The 17,973-nt window shown below is 47.8% G+C and overlaps 2 pseudogenes; one reads left to right on the top strand and one right to left on the bottom strand.

The window, feature by feature from the left end:
- Window positions 1–850: 850 nt before the first annotated feature.
- On the bottom strand, window positions 851–1,704 carry LOC145982477 (large subunit ribosomal RNA; annotated as a pseudogene).
- A 1,617-nt stretch (window positions 1,705–3,321) lies between these two features.
- On the top strand, window positions 3,322–7,679 carry LOC145982471 (large subunit ribosomal RNA; annotated as a pseudogene).
- Window positions 7,680–17,973: the final 10,294 nt, after the last annotated feature.

Genomic DNA, 17,973 nt, shown 5'->3' with positions numbered 1-17,973 from the left:
TGAACATTTAATTTAAAACAAATATTCAGAAGTTTTACGAACTTGAATGTGTATCTACCAAATTTAATGTAAAGAAAAGTGTTTTCTATTTTGTGTATTGTGGAGTGCAGTTTAAATAATTCACTTATTGTTAATAAAGAAATATGTTCTTTCACTCTGTTGCATGTTATTTGAAATAATATTTGAACATTTAATTTAAAACAAATGTTGAGAAACACTTTCTTTATTCCACTCTAAAAATGTCTTTCTCAACTGGTTCCACAAATAGTTCCACGTATATGTGCTACATCCGGAGGTTGGATTTTGGTTACCACGAGAGAACCTAACCTAACCTAACCTAACCTAACCTAACCTAACCTAACCAATGCTAACCTAACCTAACCTAACTGAACCTAACCTAACCTAAACGACGGGCACCCGGGGAAACCGCACCCAACTACGGTTCTCTTAGCTTTCCCCAGTGTCCCCTTCTACTTCTGGGAAGATTCCGGGGAGCGTAGGGGAACGCTCTGACAGAACAGACAACTCTGCCCCCGGGACCGATTCTCCTGGTGCCTCCAGTTACCTGGACTTACGGACTTCGAGGGAACCCGCGACGCACTCTCGGTCCCGAGACGCGGCGGAGGGCTGGATACCCCACTTCCCTTTCGACCGCGGCCGAGACGCCGGCGCGTCGCGCTAACCACTACACTCGACAAGGATGTAATGGCAGGCACGAAACTGACCCGACGCATCGGTGGGAGTTCTCCGCGGTCTAAGGACAGGCTCACCCGCCTGCAACTGCTGTTGAGGCGGAACCCTTCTCCACGTCTGACCTCAGCGAGGTCTCATCAGATTATTTGCTACTACCACCAAGATCTGCAACGACGGCGGCTCCAGGCAGGCTCAAGCCCAGACCCTTCGACGCTCACCGCCGCGCCCTCCTACTCACCGCCGCATCATTCTTGCATGGATGCCAATGCATTAGCATTGCGGCGGCAGCCGGGTATAGGCACGACGCTCGATTGCCATCCATTTTCAGGGCCGGTTGCTTCGGCAGGTGAGTCGTTACACACTCCTTAGCGGATGCCGACTTCCATGGCCACCGCCCTGCTGTCTTGAGCAACCGACGCCTTTCGTGGTTTGAGCAGCGTCGATTCAGGCGCCTTAACCCGGCGTTTGGTTCATCCCACAGCGCCAGTCCTGCTTACCAGGAGCGGCCCACTGAGCACTCGGGTCCTGAAAATAAGGCCCCGCTTCGCCCTAGGGGCAAGCGGGACCTCCATCCCGTTCAGAGTTTGAGAGTGGGTCGAGGCCGTTTCGGCCCCGAGGCCCCCGGTCATTCGCTTTACCGGGATGGACCCCCCTTGCGAGCGCCAGCTGTCCTGAGGGACACTTCGGAGGGAACCAGCTACTAGACGGTTCGATTGGCCTTTCGCCACTATGCTTAGCTCAGACGGTCGATTTGCACGTCAGGAGCGGTTCGGACTTCCACCAGGGTTTCCCCTGGATTCGTCCTGGCCGAGCATAGTTCACCATCTTTCGGGTCCCAGCGAGTGGGCTCTTAGGTACGATCCCCGCACCCGGAGGTGGGGGATCGCCCCGGGACTGCGCGAGGACCCTTCGTTGAGCGACTCCGGGTCACCTCGATCGTCCCAGTCGCTATGAATGCGCCTTCGGGTTTAGTGATTCCCTTAGACACGCCCACGCGCTAGACTCCTTGGTCCGTGTTTCAAGACGGGTCGGAGGGCCACTCGTTGAACACCGCACGGGCCCGGGGCTCACAGTACGCCCCCCGCGAACCCCCGGACGAGCGGGGGACGGGGGGACACTGCCAGGCACGCCGCAGCGAGCTGCGACCTCTACGCCTTCCGCCTAAAAACGGCGGCGGATCCCCAGGCCTTGAGCCGTCGGGTTCCGTCCGGGTCACCGGGGGTTCTCCGGACGAGCCGGAGAGCTCCACCCCAGGCCCTTAGGACGGATCCCAACGAGCCGCGGTGCCCTACCGGGCGCGGAATGAAGGGGGACCGTCCCGGACGCACCCTCGCAGACGGGAGGTCCCTAAGGAAGGGGACAACCCCGCTCGGGGGCCGGAGACTTGGTCCTTAACGCTTGAATCACCTTCCCCCATCGAACTCTTGAGCTCCATCCGTTTGACCCCCAGGCGGTTTCACGTACTCTTGAACTCTCTCTTCAAAGTTCTTTTCAACTTTCCCTCGCGGTACTTGTTCGCTATCGGTCTCGTGGTGATATTTAGCCTTAGGAGGTATCTACCTCCCACTTAGGGATGCATTCCAGAGCATCCCGAATCCTTGGGAAAGCGCATTTGTAAAGCGAATGACCGGGGGCCTCGGGGCCGAAACGGCCTCGACCCACTCTCAAACTCTGAACGGGATGGAGGTCCCGCTTGCCCCTAGGGCGAAGCGGGGCGTTCTTGGACCCGAGTGCTCAGTGGGCCGCTCCTGGTAAGCAGGACTGGCGCTGTGGGATGAACCAAACGCCGGGTTAAGGCGCCTGAATCGACGCTGCTCAAACCATGAAAGGCGTCGGTTGCTCAAGACAGCAGGGCGGTGGCCATGGAAGTCGGCATCCGCTAAGGAGTGTGTAACGACTCACCTGCCGAAGCAACCGGCCCTGAAAATGGATGGCAATCGAGCGTCGTGCCTATACCCGGCCGCCGCCGCAATGCTAATGCATTGGCATCAATGCAAGAATGATGCGGAGGTGAGTAGGAGGGCGCGGCGGTGAGCGTGGAAGGGTCTGGGCGCGAGCCTGCCTGGAGCCGCCGTCGTTGCAGATCTTGGTGGTAGTAGCAAATAATCTGACGAGACCTTGCTGAGGTCAGACGTGGAGAAGTGTTCCGGCTCAACAGCAGTTGCAGGCGGGTGAGCCGGTCCTTAGACCGCGGAAAACTCCCACCGATGCGTCGGGTCAGTTTCGCGCTGCCACCGGGAGAGGTGTAGTGGTTAGCGCGAGGCGCCGGCGTCTCGGCCGCGGTCGAAAGGGAAGTGGGGTATCCAGCCCTCCGCCGCGTCTCGGGACCGAGAGTGCGTCGCGGGTTCCCTCGAAGTCCGTAAGTCCAGGTAACTGGTGGCACCAGTAGAATCTGTCGGGTCCCGGGGGCAGAGTTGTCTGTTCTGTCAGAGCGATCCCCTACGCTCCCCGGAATCTTCCCAGAAGGAGAAGGGGACACTGGGGAAAGCTAAGAGAACCGTAGTTGGGTGCGGTTTCCCCGGGTGCCCGTCGGACCTTGAAAATCTTGGTGTGAACAGCGCAGCAGAGTCCCGAGGCCTGGCCGTACCCGAATCCGCATCTGGCCTCCGAGGTAAAGAGCCTCTTGACGATAGACTAATGTGGGTAAGGGAAGTCGGCAATCTGGATCCGTACCTTCGTGGCCGGTCGGGGCCCGGGGGGCCACCGCGGGTTCGGTCCGTCGTGGGTCTTCGCGAGGGGCGGGCTCCCGAGCGTGGACCGCGCGTCGGACTTCCGCGAGCGTCCCTGGGCTCTCTGAGGGGAACGCACCTAACCCCTTGCCCCCTCGGGGGCGCCGGGGGGAACGTGCCTCCCCTCGAGTCGGCCTCCGACGAACGGTCGACTCAGAACCGGCACGGACCAGGGGAATCCGACTGCTTAATTAAAACAAAGCATCTCGACAGCCTGGAAGGGTGTTGACGGGATGTGATTTCTGCCCAGTGCTCTGAATGTCGCGCTGAAGAAATTCAGGGAAGCGCGGGTAAACGGCGGGAGTAACTATGACTCTCTTAAAGCGGCTAATGACTTTGTTACATTCTATGAAGACTTATGGGGATCAGAAGGATCAAATAAACTTGACTTTGATTATGATCCAATTAAAAAAGACAATAACAGTAGAATGTTAAAACCAATTTCTCACGTAAGAATTAATAACAAGCTTAAAAAACTTAAGGACAGTGCAGCTGGTACTGATGGTTTGAAAAGATGTCACCTTAGAACTAAAGGCATAAACATAACATTAACACTATTGATCAATCTAATTTGGTTCACGGGATATTTCCCTAAATTTTGGAATAAGAATCGTACACTCTTTATTCCAAAAGCAGGAAAGGACAGAAGGATCGTCAGTAACTGGAGACCAATTACAATCAGTTCAATCTTATGCAGATTCTTCACAAGTATAGTTGATGAGACACTAAGAACATCAATAGACTTTTGTGATGAACAGAAAGGCTTTATAAAAGGTACAAGTTGCTCTGTTAACGCATTTCTACTGGATAAGATAATATATTATACAAAGAAGCAGAGTAAGGGAAAGATGATTGGTTGTACCATCGACATTAGTAAAGCATTTGATACAGTGCCTCACAAAGCTATAACAGCTGCATTGCAAAGCAAGGGGTTACACCCACATATAATAGCAGTTATTGAAAGTATGTATCAAGGAGCACAAACACTAATTGAAGGTAAACTAATTAATATCAATAGAGGTATCAAACAGGGAGACTGTCGAAGTCCGTTTCTGTTTAATCTGGTGTTCGACCAGATCATTAAAGATCTTAAATCTACAAATCTAGGAATCCCCCTTGACACTCAAAAAATATCCGCACTAGCTTACGCAGATGATATAATACTTTTCAAAACCAAAGAAGAAGACATGCAGTCGCAATTAGATTTAGTGGTTGAAGAACTAGGTAAACTTGATATGACCCTAGCTCATAACAAGTGTATTGGTTTTGCCATAGAAAGCTCAAGACGAAATTGGATTTCTTCTGAACCGGCATTGTACATTACAGGTATGCCGATTAAAACTGTTAAGTGTGATGAACCATTTGAGTACTTAGGCAACCCGTATACAGTCGCACAGGGCATATCGAATAAATTTACTATACAAAGATTTCAACAAATTCTCACCAATGTTTGCAAACTATCACTCAAACCTCATCAAAAATCAACCATAGTATGTAAGTATATTTTACCCAAACTCCAATACAACTGGACAAATGCAGGGCTCTCTAAGAATTTCCTAGAGAAAATAGATTTCGAAACCAGGAAATTTCACAAGATCATTTACAAAATTCCAAGTAACACGACAGACTCCCTCTTCTACTCTAGAAGCAGGGATGGAGGCTTAGGGATCCCTAAGATGTCAAACATCGTCCAATTAGCAATCTTAAACAGTTGGAGTAAGTTTAAACTTTCAAAGGATAGGAATGTGACATTTTTGTACCAATATACAAATTTAGAAAATAGAGCAAAAGCCATTGCTAAAACATTGGGAATATCGGGAGAATTAAACGTTAAGCAAATAAACCTAGCCAAGAATCATTTAAAGGTTAAGTCATTCTCGGATTGGAAATCTAAACCGATACAAGGTATGGGTATAGAATATTTTAAGGACGACCCAAAATCTAATATTGTTTTATTCGAGCCAGATTTGCTTAAACCTAATATGTACAATGATTTTCTCAGGATGCGAACCAACACTGTGGGTTTAAACTCAATATTGAAAATTGCAAAATGCGTATCCAGCGATCTGTGCAGAAGATGTCAGGCTTCACCTGAGACCATGGGTCACGTCCTGGGCCAATGCCCAGCTAATAAAGGATTAAGAGTGAAAAGACACGATGAAATTACGGATCTAATTTCAAAGAACTTACAGGATATGAGAATAGCTAAAGAGCAAACATTTATTAACAATAATGAAATTCTAAAACCAGATTTAGTAGCTATTAAAGGAGATACAGCTTATGTAACAGACGTTACAGTAAGATTAGAAAGTGGGCAATCACTTGAAGAAGCCCACCATGAAAAAGTCACAAAATACTCAAGGTTAAATCCTGTACTTATAGACAAACTTAATGTTAAAACAATAGTGCATACACCCATCATTGTGGGTTCAAGATTAGCTCTACCGTCTGGAACGGTAACTTCTCTAAAGAAATTGGGAATTTGCTCTTATAAATTAATGAAGACCATTAGCTTAATCGCTATCAGGACTAGTATTAGAATTCTAAATAGTCATTTGGATTCAAAATGAATTTGATAAATGCTGGAGTTTATATTTCACCAGCAATTTGAGGTAATTTCAATATTGTGTTATTTTAATGGATCTTTTAGACATATGCCAAATGTAGTTACTGGCATCAAAAAAACTTTTACTATATTTTATGGATATAATAATAATTTTTAATTTAACTAACCTGTCATAAGCTCACCTTGTTGATTGGTTGAACAATATTTATTATGGATCAATATTTTCCCAGTTCTTTTTAGAGGGATTGTTTCGTGGCACAAAAGGGAACAAAGGTGAAACATCCGTAGGGATGCTATCCTGAAGAGTCCCGTGCAAAATGGACCTCATATTTTATCTGTATGGATATCCTATAACTGACATACCAAACATATTGTTTGGGAAAGACGAGGCTACTAGGCCCTGTGGAATAGCCAAATGCCTCGTCATCCAATTAGTGACGCGCATGAATGGATTAACGAGATTCCCTCTGTCCCTACCTACTGTCAAGCGAAACCACAGCCAAGGGAACGGGCTTGGAGAATGTCAGCGGTGAAAGAAGACCCTGTTGAGCTTGACTCTAGTCTGCCGCTGTCGGGAGACGTGACGAGGTGTAGCATACGTGGGAGGGCTCCTTCGGGTGCCCGCCGGTGAAATACCACTACTCTCACGGTTTCCCGACTCACCCGGTTGGGCGGGACGCGGGCGTCGGGGTTCCCCATCCTCGTCGCACGCCGTTCGCGAACCAAGGCCCCTGCTACTGGCCGGCCGGACCGGACTACTGGTCCGTGCCGGACAGGGGGCCGACCCGATCCGGGGACAACGGCAAGTGGGGAGTTCGTCTGGGGCGGAACATCTGTCAAAGGATAACGCAGGTGTCCTAAGGGCGGCTCACCGAGGCCAGAAACCTCGGGTAGAGCGAAAGGGTAAAAGCCGCCTTGATCCGCACCCTCAGTACGGGTGGGACCCGGAAAAGCGGGGCCTATCGATCCTCCCCGTCCGAAGGATCTTCGGCGGGAGGTGACAGAAAAGTTACCACAGGGATAACTGGCTCGTGGCCGCCAAGCGTTCATAGCGACGCGGCTTTTTGATCCTTCGATGTCGGCTCTTCTTACCGTGGGGACGCAGCGCTCCCCGAGCGTATGATTGTTCACCAACCAACAAGGAACGTGAGCTGGGTTTAGACCGTTGTGAAACAGGTTAGTTTTATCCTCCTGGCGTTTAGAACGCGGCCAAGGTAATCCTGGTTAGTACGAGAGGAACCCCAGGTTCGGACCAATGGTACCGCGCTGGTTCGATCGAACCTTGGTGCGAAGCTACGTCCGACGGCTGAAGCCTGATCGCCTCTAAGGCCGAAGCTGTGCCCGGAGCTGCATGACCGTGGGTCCCTGCACTCTGAAAGGCAGAACCACCAACGCTGGACCCTGGCCACCTCGGTGGCCTGCGACCGGTAAGGCGGGGGGCCGCACACGGGCGTGTGTGAATAATACACACCCAGGCTCCCCGCGAGTAGTGCCAAAGAGACTCCGCCCACTTGCCCCACTGACCGAGGTCTTTGGGATTCTAGATAGGGATTCAAGGGGTAATCAAAGCACTCGGAAGTTGGGACCCTTGGACCACTCGTAGACGACTTGAGTATCTGGCGGGGCGTCGTGAGCGGTGAAGCGTCCTTACGGAGTCGACACGTTGAAAGGCAGCCCTCGCTTGCAGGTTCGTGCTGTCGGCTGCACGGCACCTGAAAAGCAGGCTCCTATTTTCAGGATTTCCCTCCGGGGACCTCCGCCGGGAGTCCAGACCCCAGTTTCGACCGGGGGAGGACACCCAAACCGGCAGCCGGCACCTTAACTGGTGCTGCTCACCGGGGCTTCCAGCAGGTGGCGGATAGCTGGACTTGGGGTTTATCACCCAGCCGACCAAAAGACTGACAACCCAGGTTAACCTGGGAGTGCGCAAACGCTTGGAGAATGACAGCGCCGGGGAAAGAAGGCCATGTTGAGCTTGACTCTAGCCTGCCGCTGTCGGGAGACGTGACGAGGTGTAGCATAAGTGAGGGCTCCTTCGGGTGCCCGCCGGTGAAATACCACGAAGTAAGTGACAGGCTCCTTCGGGTGCCCGCCGGTGAAATACCACAATGTAAGTGAGGGCTCCTTCGGGTGCCCGCCGGTGAAATACCACAATGTAAGTGACAGGCACTTGGAAATGTGCATTCATGAATGAATGCAATGCGTGAGTCTGCCACCTTGGAACCTGATGTTGAGCCTTTCTATGACGGTATCTATATAATAGCAACTTGAGGAGGCGACATACTGCCCGGTTCCTGCCAGGAGCACATCACCGGCACGGGGGAGCGAAGAGAGCTCTCCCTTCTCCGGCTCGGCGGTCCCAACGTTTGGTTGGAGATCGGCGAGCATTCGGAGGCGCTTCGGTTGGTCGGCTTGGTGCTGTCCATTCCTCGGATGTGACTACACGGCGGTGGACACTTAGGAAGGCCTTCTGGGCCTTCCCATGGGGGTCACCCTTACTAATAAGGGTGATCCCCAAGCCATCGGCCGGCATGCGGCCGATGGGGCTTCCGGCATGTGGCGGATAGCCGGACTTTGGGTTTGTGGGGAACAGATTGCGTTGTACCTATAACCCAGCCGCCCAAATGCTTTAGATTCTAGTCGGCCTTCGAGGACGGGACCTATATAATAGGAGCTTGAGTTGGCCAAATTCAAGTATGTGCCAAATGAGGGTCCAACTTTGGTAGGGTGACGGTGGAAGTAAGCGTTCTTCACTATTCCGTGGCGCCGAGGGGCCCTTGGTAGGTGGTACGATGGATGCTGTAGGTGGCCGAAAAATCCTCGCCATCTTTGCGAAAGGCCACTCGCGGAGAGGTTTGGTTCTGTCATCCCTATCGTCCTTGGAACCAGATTTGAGCACTTGCTGAAATTGAGAGAATCCGCACTCTCGCAAGAAAGACCGATGCCTGCCAAGCATCTTAAACGAATGCAGTTGGCCGACCAAGGTGAGCCACTGCAAGCAAGGTTTGAGCACTTGCTGAAAGCGAGATAATCCGCACTCTCGCAAGAAAGATCGATGCCTGCCAAGCATCTTAAACGAATGCAGTTGGCCGACCAAGGTGAGCCACTGCAAGCAAGATGGGTACTTGCTAAGAACAGATCCGCGCGAAGTTCGTGATGTCGGTTTCACGGCACCCGGCGGTTTCTGTCTGTCTCTTTATGGATGCCCCCTCGGGGGCATTCGCCGGGAGTCCAGACCCCGGCCGGTTTCGGCCGGCCGGGGGAGGACTCTCTAACCGGCGGCCGGCACCCACGTGCCGGCGGCGGGGCTTCCGGCATGTGGCGGATAGCTGGACTTGGGGTTTTTGGGTCCGTGTACGGCACGGGACCCTACAACCCAGCCGACCAAAAGACTGAAAACCCAGGTTAACCTGGGAGTGCAGAAAGGCATGGAGAATGTCAGCGGCGGGGAAGGAAGACCCTGTTGAGCTTGACTCTAGCCTGCTGCTGTCGGGAGACGTGACGAGGTGTAGCATAAGTGGGAGGGCTCCTTCGGGTGCCCGCCGGTGAAATACCACCAATCCCGACGGTCCGCTCTTGCTGTAGAGCACTGGAAATTGGCGTTGATGGTGCTTGGTGGAGGGAGGAGAATGCGGATGATTCTGCAATGAATAGCAATCCGTGGAGGGTAGCCGAGTGCTGGGCTGAAGAGAGTGTCGTCTTCAAGACATACACTTGCGGAGCTTGAGACTCTAGTCGGCACGTGTGTGCCTGCCTCCTTGAATCGAGCCTTCGAGGACGGGACCTATATAATAGGAGCTTGAGTTGGCTGCATTCAAGTATGACGCCCTGGAACTCGTCGGCAATCTTCCGTAGCTTACCGCCTTCACATCGAGCTGCCGCCAGCGACGTGGAGAGTCACATCCAAGTAATGCTCAGCACCGACGCGGGGAAAAATTATTCTCCCGCAGTTACCAGTTTACTTGGTGCTAAGATGGGTACTTGCTAAGAACAGATCCGCGCGGAGTTCGTGATGTCGGTTTCACGGCACCCGGCGGTTCCTGTCTGTCTCTTTAAGGATGCCCCCTCGGGGCATTCGCCGGGAGTCCAGACCCCGGTCGGTTTCGGCCGGCCGGGGGAGGACTCCCAAACCGGCAGCCGGCACCTTAACTGATGCTGCGCACCGGGGCTTCCAGCAGGTGGCGGATAGCTGGACTTGGGGTTTTTAGGGTGACTTGGTTGCCCTACGACCCAGCCGACCAAAAGACATGTATCCCAGTTTAGCTCGCTGTAGAGCACTGGAAATTGACCGGCACTTGTAAATGTGCCGGCAGATAGAGGTGTCTTGTGCAGTTAGGTTGAGCTTAACTGTAGAGCACCGGACCAAAAGCACGTTAATAATGATTGAAATTGACCGGCACTTGTGCCGGCCAGCATTCAACCGTATATCGGTTGATTGAGCTTAAGACTCTAGTCGCATTTAATGAAAGTGCATGAATGAATGAATGCAATGGAGTAGGAGGGCTTCCACGCGGAGCTCTCCGCCGGAGGTTTAGACCCCGGCCGGTTTCGGCCGGCTGGGGAAGAACTTCCAAACCGGCGGCCGGCACGCATGTATCGGTCGCCGGGGCTTCCGGCATGTGGCGGATAGCTGGACTTGGGGTTTTTAGGGTATCCCCGTGACTTGGGGGCCCTACGACCCAGCCGACCAAAAGACATGTATCCCAGTTTAGCTCGCTGTAGAGCACTGGAACTTGCAAATGTGCAGTTAGGCACTTGTGCCGGCCAGCATTCAACCGTATATCGGTTGATGGAGCTAAAGACTAGTCGCATTTAATGAAAGTGCATGAATGAATGCAATGTTTGGTTAACGCTCACACCTCCTGTGTGGATGGTGCTTCGCAGAGTCGCAAACCCATAGGAATGCTGTGCGGGGAGAAGTTTGTGGAGAAGGTCTATTCACCCAGCACCTTTACTTTTAACGGTAATGTGTGGAGCAAAACCCGTATTGGAAGTCAAGCTTGGAAGAAAACAGAGAAGCAGATTTGTGTGCCTTTGCCACATTGCGGTGCTTGTAGATGTTTGTTGGGAAGATCCATTCTCCCAGAATTTTTGCCTTTAACGGTAATCTCTGGAGCAAAAGCCGAATGGAAAGTCAAGCTGGGAAGCTTCATTCTCCCAGATCTTTTACCTTTGTCTGTAATCTCTGGAGCAAAGGCCGAATAGAAAGTCAAGCTGGGAAGAAAACAGAGGAGCATGATATTGTGTCACTGCTACATTGCCTTGCTTGTACAAGTTTCTTGGGAAGCTTTATTCTCCCAGAATTTTTGCCTTTGACGGTAATCTCTGGAGCAAAAGCCGAATAGAAAGTCAAGCTGGGAAGAGAACTGAGGAGGATGATATTGGGTCACTGCCACATTGCCTTGCTTGTACAAGTTTCTTGGGAAGCTTTATTCTCCCAGAATTTTTGCCTTTAACGGGAATCTCTGAAGCAAAAGCCGAATAGAAAGTCAAGCTGGGAAGCTTTATTCTCCCAGAACTTTTAACTTTGACTGTAATCACTGGAGCAAAAGCCGAATAGAAAGACAAGCTGGGAAGAAAACTGAGGAGGATGATATTGTGTCAATGCCACATTGCCTTGCTTGTACAAGTTTCTTGATAAGCTTTATTGTCCCAGAATTTTTTTGCCTTTGACGGCAATCTCTGGAGCAAAAACCGAAGAGAAAGTCAAGCTGGGAAGAAAACTGAGGAGGATGATATTGTGTCAATGCCACATTGCCTTGCTTGTACAAGTTTCTTGGGAAACTTTATTGTCCCAGAATTTTTCTTGCCTTTGACGGCAATCTCTGGAGCAAAAGCCGAATAGAAAGTCAAGCTGGGAAGAAAACTGAGGAGGATGATATTGTGTCAATGCCACATTGCCTTGCTTGTACAAGTTTCTTGGGAAGCTTTATTGTCCCAGAATTTTTTTGCCTTTGACGGCAATCTCTGGAGCAAAAGCCGAATAGAAAGTCAAGCTGGGAAGAAAACTGAGGAGGATGATATTGTGTCAATGCCACATTGCCTTGCTTGTACAAGTTTCTTGGGAAGCTTTATTCTCCCAGAATTTTTGCCTTTGACGGTAATCTCTGGAGCAAAAGCCGAATAGAAAGTCAAGCTGGGAAGAAAACTGAGGAGGATGATATTGTGTCACTGCCACATTGCCTTGCTTGTACAAGTTTCTTGGGAAGCTTTATTCTCCCAGAATTTTTGCCTTTGACGTTAATCTCTGGAGCAAAAGCCGAATAGAAAGTCAAGCTGGGAAGAAAACTGAGGAGGTTATTATTGTGTCACTGCCACATTGCGCTGCCTGTACAAGTTTCTTGGGAAGCTTCATTCTCCCAGAATTTTTGCCTTTAACGGCAATCTCTGGAGCAAAAGCCGAATAGAAAGTCAAGCTTGGAAGGAAACAGAGGAGGATGATATTGTGTCACCGCCACATTGCGTTGCTTGTACAAGTTTCTTGGGAAGCTTCATTCTCCCAGAATTTTTGCCATTAACGGTAATCTCTGGAGCAAAAGCCGAATAGAAAGTAAAGCTGGGAAGAAAACTGAGGAGGAGAATTGTTTGTGTGTGTGCCTTTGTAACATTACCGTCCTTTTAGAAGTTTGTGGAGAAGCTTCATTCACCCAGAAATTTTACCTTTAACGGGAATCTCTGGAGCAAAAGCCGAATAGAAAGTCAGGCTGGGAAGAAAACAGAGGAGGATGATATTGTGTCACTGCCACATTGCGTTACCTGTACAAGTTTCTTGGGAAGCTTCATTCTCCCAGAATTTTTGCCTTTCACGGCAATCTCTGGAGCAATAGCCGAAAAGAAAGTCAAGCTGGGAAGCTTCATTCTCCCAGATCTTTTACCTTTGACTGTAATCTCTGGAGCAAAAGCCGAATAGAATTTCAAGCTGGGAAGAAAACGGAGGAGGAGAATTGTTTGTTTGTGTGCGTGCCTTTGTTACATTTCGGTGCTTTTACAAGTTTGTGGAGAAGCTTCATTCACCAAGAATTTTTACTTTTAACGGTAATCTGTGGAGCAAATCCCGCATAGATAGTAAAGCTTGGAAGAAAACAGAGTGTGTGCGTGTCATTGCCACATTGCGGTGCTTGTACAAGTTGAACGTCATTTCTTCTTGCTGTGCTCTCGCTTTCGCCAAGAAAATTTAGGTTTTTTATTATTATTATTATTTGTTGCAAGTTTTACACTACATCGATCAGTAATTTTCCCAGGGTGCATAGTTAGCCTTTTTAAGCTGAAAGCAAACTTTATCACTGTAATTTTTTGCGAAGGAAACACGTTTATTACTGACAGCATCCGAACGAGCACACTTCTGATTTTTGCTTCCAAAAAATTACTCTAGCCTTTGCGCTTAACTTCCCTTGCTTTAATTATTGTAGTATAATGTTGCATCTTCCATCCTATCGAATTTTGAAACATTCCCGCCAAAAGTGACTTTTCAATTCAAACTTGAAAACCGTTCAAATTCAGTATTTACACTGAATTTCAAATGGAGAATCAAACATGGTCACCCATGGTCTTTCGCTACATTTTTGGGTTAAAGAAACCGTTTATAGTGTGTTTGCTGCACAGATGGCTGGGAAGTAGACTTTCGACACTCGATGGTGGGAGAAACCGGTCTTGCACGCTTCTCAGATACCTGCTTTGGGAGTCCAGCTACATTTCTCCCCCGCCCCCTCCCTTCTTCTTCGGCCGGTCGGTCGCGTAAATCCGATTGACTGACCAATAAATTACCTCGTAATTTAAATTCGAACTGGAAATCTTCCTTGGGCAACCTTTTCTTATTCCCTTCATTGCATGGCTTGTCTTGGAGCTGAAAGGAAGCGAATCCAAAATCTCAAGATGGATTTCAGGTGAGTGTGTGGATTTTAAAATGCGCTATTTGTTGTGTTATTTTGTGCCACGCGCATAACGATGTCTTTTCATTAAACGAATACCTTTCTTCTCCAACAGTAACGATCCTATGCTGCCGAATTATGCAACGCCAGTCGAAGGAGGCCTTACCGACGAAGATATTAAATTCCTGGACTCCATTTCCGGCGAATTGGTGCAACTTGAACTTGAACTTGACAAGAGGGAGTTACGAATCCCGGAACCCGAGAACATGTCTGTGGAGCAACTGGAAAGATCCTTGAAGATCGTAGAGGAGTTAATAGTAAGTTGAGTACGGTAACAGAGACGATGTTTCACGTGTATTTTTGTGTGTGCAATCTTTTAAAATGATGTTGCCGTTTCTACAGTTATTTTGTTTTCATTCTTGTCTTTGCAGCGACAAGAAACACAGCAGCTCCCACCGCAACAACATATAGAGGAGGTGATGCCCGAACAACAACAACAACTTGAGGCTCCGGCTCCCCCACCTCTACCCGCACTGAAAGAGAAGAGGAACAACATAAGGCGCAAGGTGAGTAATTCCTTGAAATTCAAATGTTCCCTCTCTGCCTGTATTTAATTGTAAATCGATAAATCTATGCGTGTCAGTGTTAAACTCATGCCTTTGTCTTCCCTCTTTGTGTTTTTCAAAAGATCTGCCCAGAGTGCGGGGAGGAGTTTACTACAGTTCCGCGAAACCTGCGGAGGAGGCACTCTTACTCGAGGAAGATGATGGAGATGTACTTTGCCTCCTCCGAGGGGAAGAGAAGAATCAAGAATGCGGGCCGCCGCCTCAGGTGTAGGATGGAGGGCTGCCAGGGGACTGTTGTGAAGATGGGCAGCATCTTGTGCAACAGCATGGGATGGTGAAGGGGACGAGGCAATATAAGGATCTGATGGCCCTTTCCAGAGGCTGGGTTCGGGCATCGTAGGAGACGACGGATTATTTTATAAATATGTTTAACTTCTTGGTTTCTTTGTTTTTGTTATTATTTTGATCAATATTTTTTGAATAATTTCTCTAAATCAAAATATGTTATGCGGTTTTTTTTCTATTGATATTTTTATAAAATTTGGTGTTTCCCATAATTATTTTAATTGTGTTTGATTGTTTTTATTTAAGAAATAAAAGTATATTTCCGTTTTAAAAACTGTACGTAAGGAATTTCATTTAAACCATTTTTGCTTCTTGTTTTTGTAATGAACATTTTGGTTTTGTTAAAGGTTAAAGAAATGAAATACATATAACAGTGATGATATAACCGTGGTTGATGATGATCGAATTGATGTCTTTAGTCCACTTTATGCACAGAAAGGCTAATCAGGACTGGACCTACAGTTTAAAGTGGGATCCAAACCACTTGTGCCTCCAAAGGGTAAGAAAAATGAAGTAATGAATGATAATACCTGAATAAAGCCTGGGTTAATCGCTAGGAGCGTGGATGATGACGAGAAGATGAACCGGGTTAATCGCTACGAGCTTGGGCCATCATGAATGAAATGTGTCAAAGGTTGAATAGAAAATAATAATCAAAGTACCTGTGTTAATCGCGACGACCGTGGGTCATGATGAGATGGTGATGAAGTCATGATGGAGGATGGAGGGATCTTCTGCCAGTCTCGTCTGATCGCTACGATGGCGATGAATGATTATCGCGTAGAGATTCGCGTCCTAGGTAAGCACAGTTTCCATTGAGGCACAAATCCTGGAGCGTCCTTGGGATTCCATCGATGCACAAATCATGTAGCGTGCCTTAGGAGCACAGTCAATATGGCAACACAAAGCCTACGTTTGAGCGTGCTAATTTCCTCAGTTGACGTCCCTGCAACCTCTCGAAGAGGTCTCTCTTCCATAGCTGGAGCAAAACGGTGCGCGGGCGAGCGGTCACGGCGGAACTTGTCCTGCCATCTCCCCTGGATAGTGAGTTCAATCTTCGTTTTAAGTTAAGGTAGTGATTCGAACTCGTAACTTTTTTCTCATTCATTTTCGTAAAGAAAACTGGACACTTTTTGAATGTTTCTCATTTTGGTGAAGAGAACTTAAAATTTTTACACTTAAAGAAAAGTTGAAATATATTTCGGTAGTATTGGTTTAGACGCGTTTACGGCATTTTATCAGAATATTTGTTCTCATTCAAAATATCAACTTTCTGCATTGTTTAAGCACTTTCGCATCTGCCTTTCGTCATTCGGTGTGTTTTGATTCACAGCTTAATCGGCGTACACTTGCAACCTCTCTTACCTGTATGTGCTCTTTATGTATCATTGTAAATGAAAATGGTAATTAAGATGTAAAGTAACACTTTGCTTTCTTTTGTCTCCAGGAAAGCAAGCGTGCACGCAAAAGGAAGGAGTGCCCTGCTTGCGGAATTTCCATTACGGACGTCCCGAGGCATCTCCGAAACAAACACGGATGGAGCCGCGAGAAGTCTTCTGCATTCCGTTACTTGCCAAGCTCTTTGAGGAAAAGCGTTCAAAAGAGACGTTAGTAGGTGGAACGGTACGTTCTGGCGACGTCTTTTGACCTACTTTCTCGCCTTAATGGATTTTTCTCGTAAGGCATGAGCAGTGTTGCCAACTCCTCACTCGAAAAATCACCAAGGTTTTTGTTTTACGCACTAAACTAACCTACAATGAGAGAAAAATGGACAGAAAAAAGCTCTGGCATCATTTTTTAAGCTATTTTTATGCTAAACTCGTTTTTTGACCTACATTTGAAATGACTTACGACATTTTCCTATAAGGCTGCTTTTTTTACTGTAAGGCCCCACCCTTTTTTCCCCCCCTCAGTGTAATCTACTACGACCTGCTAATAGGCTTTTGCTCTCAGCGTAATCCGTTTTACGCACTAAACTAACCTACAATGAGAGAAAATTAGACAGAAGAGAAGCTCTGGCATCAGTTTTTTAAGCTATTTTTTACCTTCTGCAAATCTTGTTTTTATGCTAACTCGTTTTTTGACCTATATTTGAAATGACTTACGACATTTTCCTATAAGGCTGTCTCCTCTTACTGTAAGGCCCTCCTCGGTGTAATCTACTACAACTTGCTAATAGGCTTTTGCTCTCAGCGTAATCCGTTTTTATGCGCTAAACTAAGCTACAATGAGAGAAAATTAGACAGAAGAGAAGCTCTGGCATCAGTTTTTTAAGCTATTTTTTTACCTCCTGTAAATTTTGCTAATATCGTTTTTTGACCTACATTTGAAATGACTTACGATATTTTCCTATAAGGCTGTCTCCTTTTACTGTAAGCTCCCCCTCAGTGTAATCTACCACGATGTTTTGTTTTTAAAACTCTCAGGTGTGATCTTCTACAATGTGTGTGTGTGATAATCAAAATTTATTTTTTGTTAAGGAAATCCCTGGCCCCCAAAAAAAGAAAATATCCCGCCAGGGGTGCGTGGTGCCCAACACAGTTCTAATGGCCACGGCTAACAAAGCCATGCCTTTGTAGAGTTTCATGGGTTCTTTTTTTTTAAACCCCCCCTACAGAGGACCTCCGTGTGTAATGTGTGTGTTTTATGATTGAAGAGAAGAAAAAATTTTTTGGTTAAGAATGGAATGTGTAAGAACTAAAAAAGTTTCCGTAGGGGGTGCAGCATCTGAAAGAAATAAAAAAATATCCTCAAAATAGTGTACATAATATGATAGAAAAATATAAAAAAAAGTGTGAATGCAAAAATTAGTGTGAATGATTGTTTTTTTTAAAAAAAAATAATAGAAAAATATAAAAAAAAATGTGAATGCAAAAATTAGTCTGAATAATTGTTTTTTTTTTTAAAAAAATGGTACAAGAAATAATACATACTTTTTTTGATGAAGAAGTCTAATGGTGCGAGCAGATTTCTTCCTCGTCATGACATCCCCATTCTCGGGTGTGGATGTTGCAGTCCAGTAGCCTCAATTTGGTGTCGTGGGGATCAAGCGCCACTTTGTTGATCGTGGATGTACGCAACTGGTCGATGGTGCTCGTGATCCGATGTTCGGTCATGCGTTTGATTTTTTTGTCGAACAAGCACGACTTGTAATGTTCTACGGTCAGTTTGTTTGTGCTCGAACGCCCCACCCCTTTTGCTTTTTT

The sequence above is a fragment of the Lepisma saccharinum genome, unplaced genomic scaffold (assembly GCF_977018435.1).
Source record: "Lepisma saccharinum unplaced genomic scaffold, izLepSacc3.1 HAP1_SCAFFOLD_184, whole genome shotgun sequence".
Taxonomy (NCBI): Eukaryota; Metazoa; Arthropoda; class Insecta; order Zygentoma; family Lepismatidae; genus Lepisma; species Lepisma saccharinum.
Note: the sequence above shows the minus strand (reverse complement) of the source record. Positions and strands in the feature narration are given on the sequence as shown.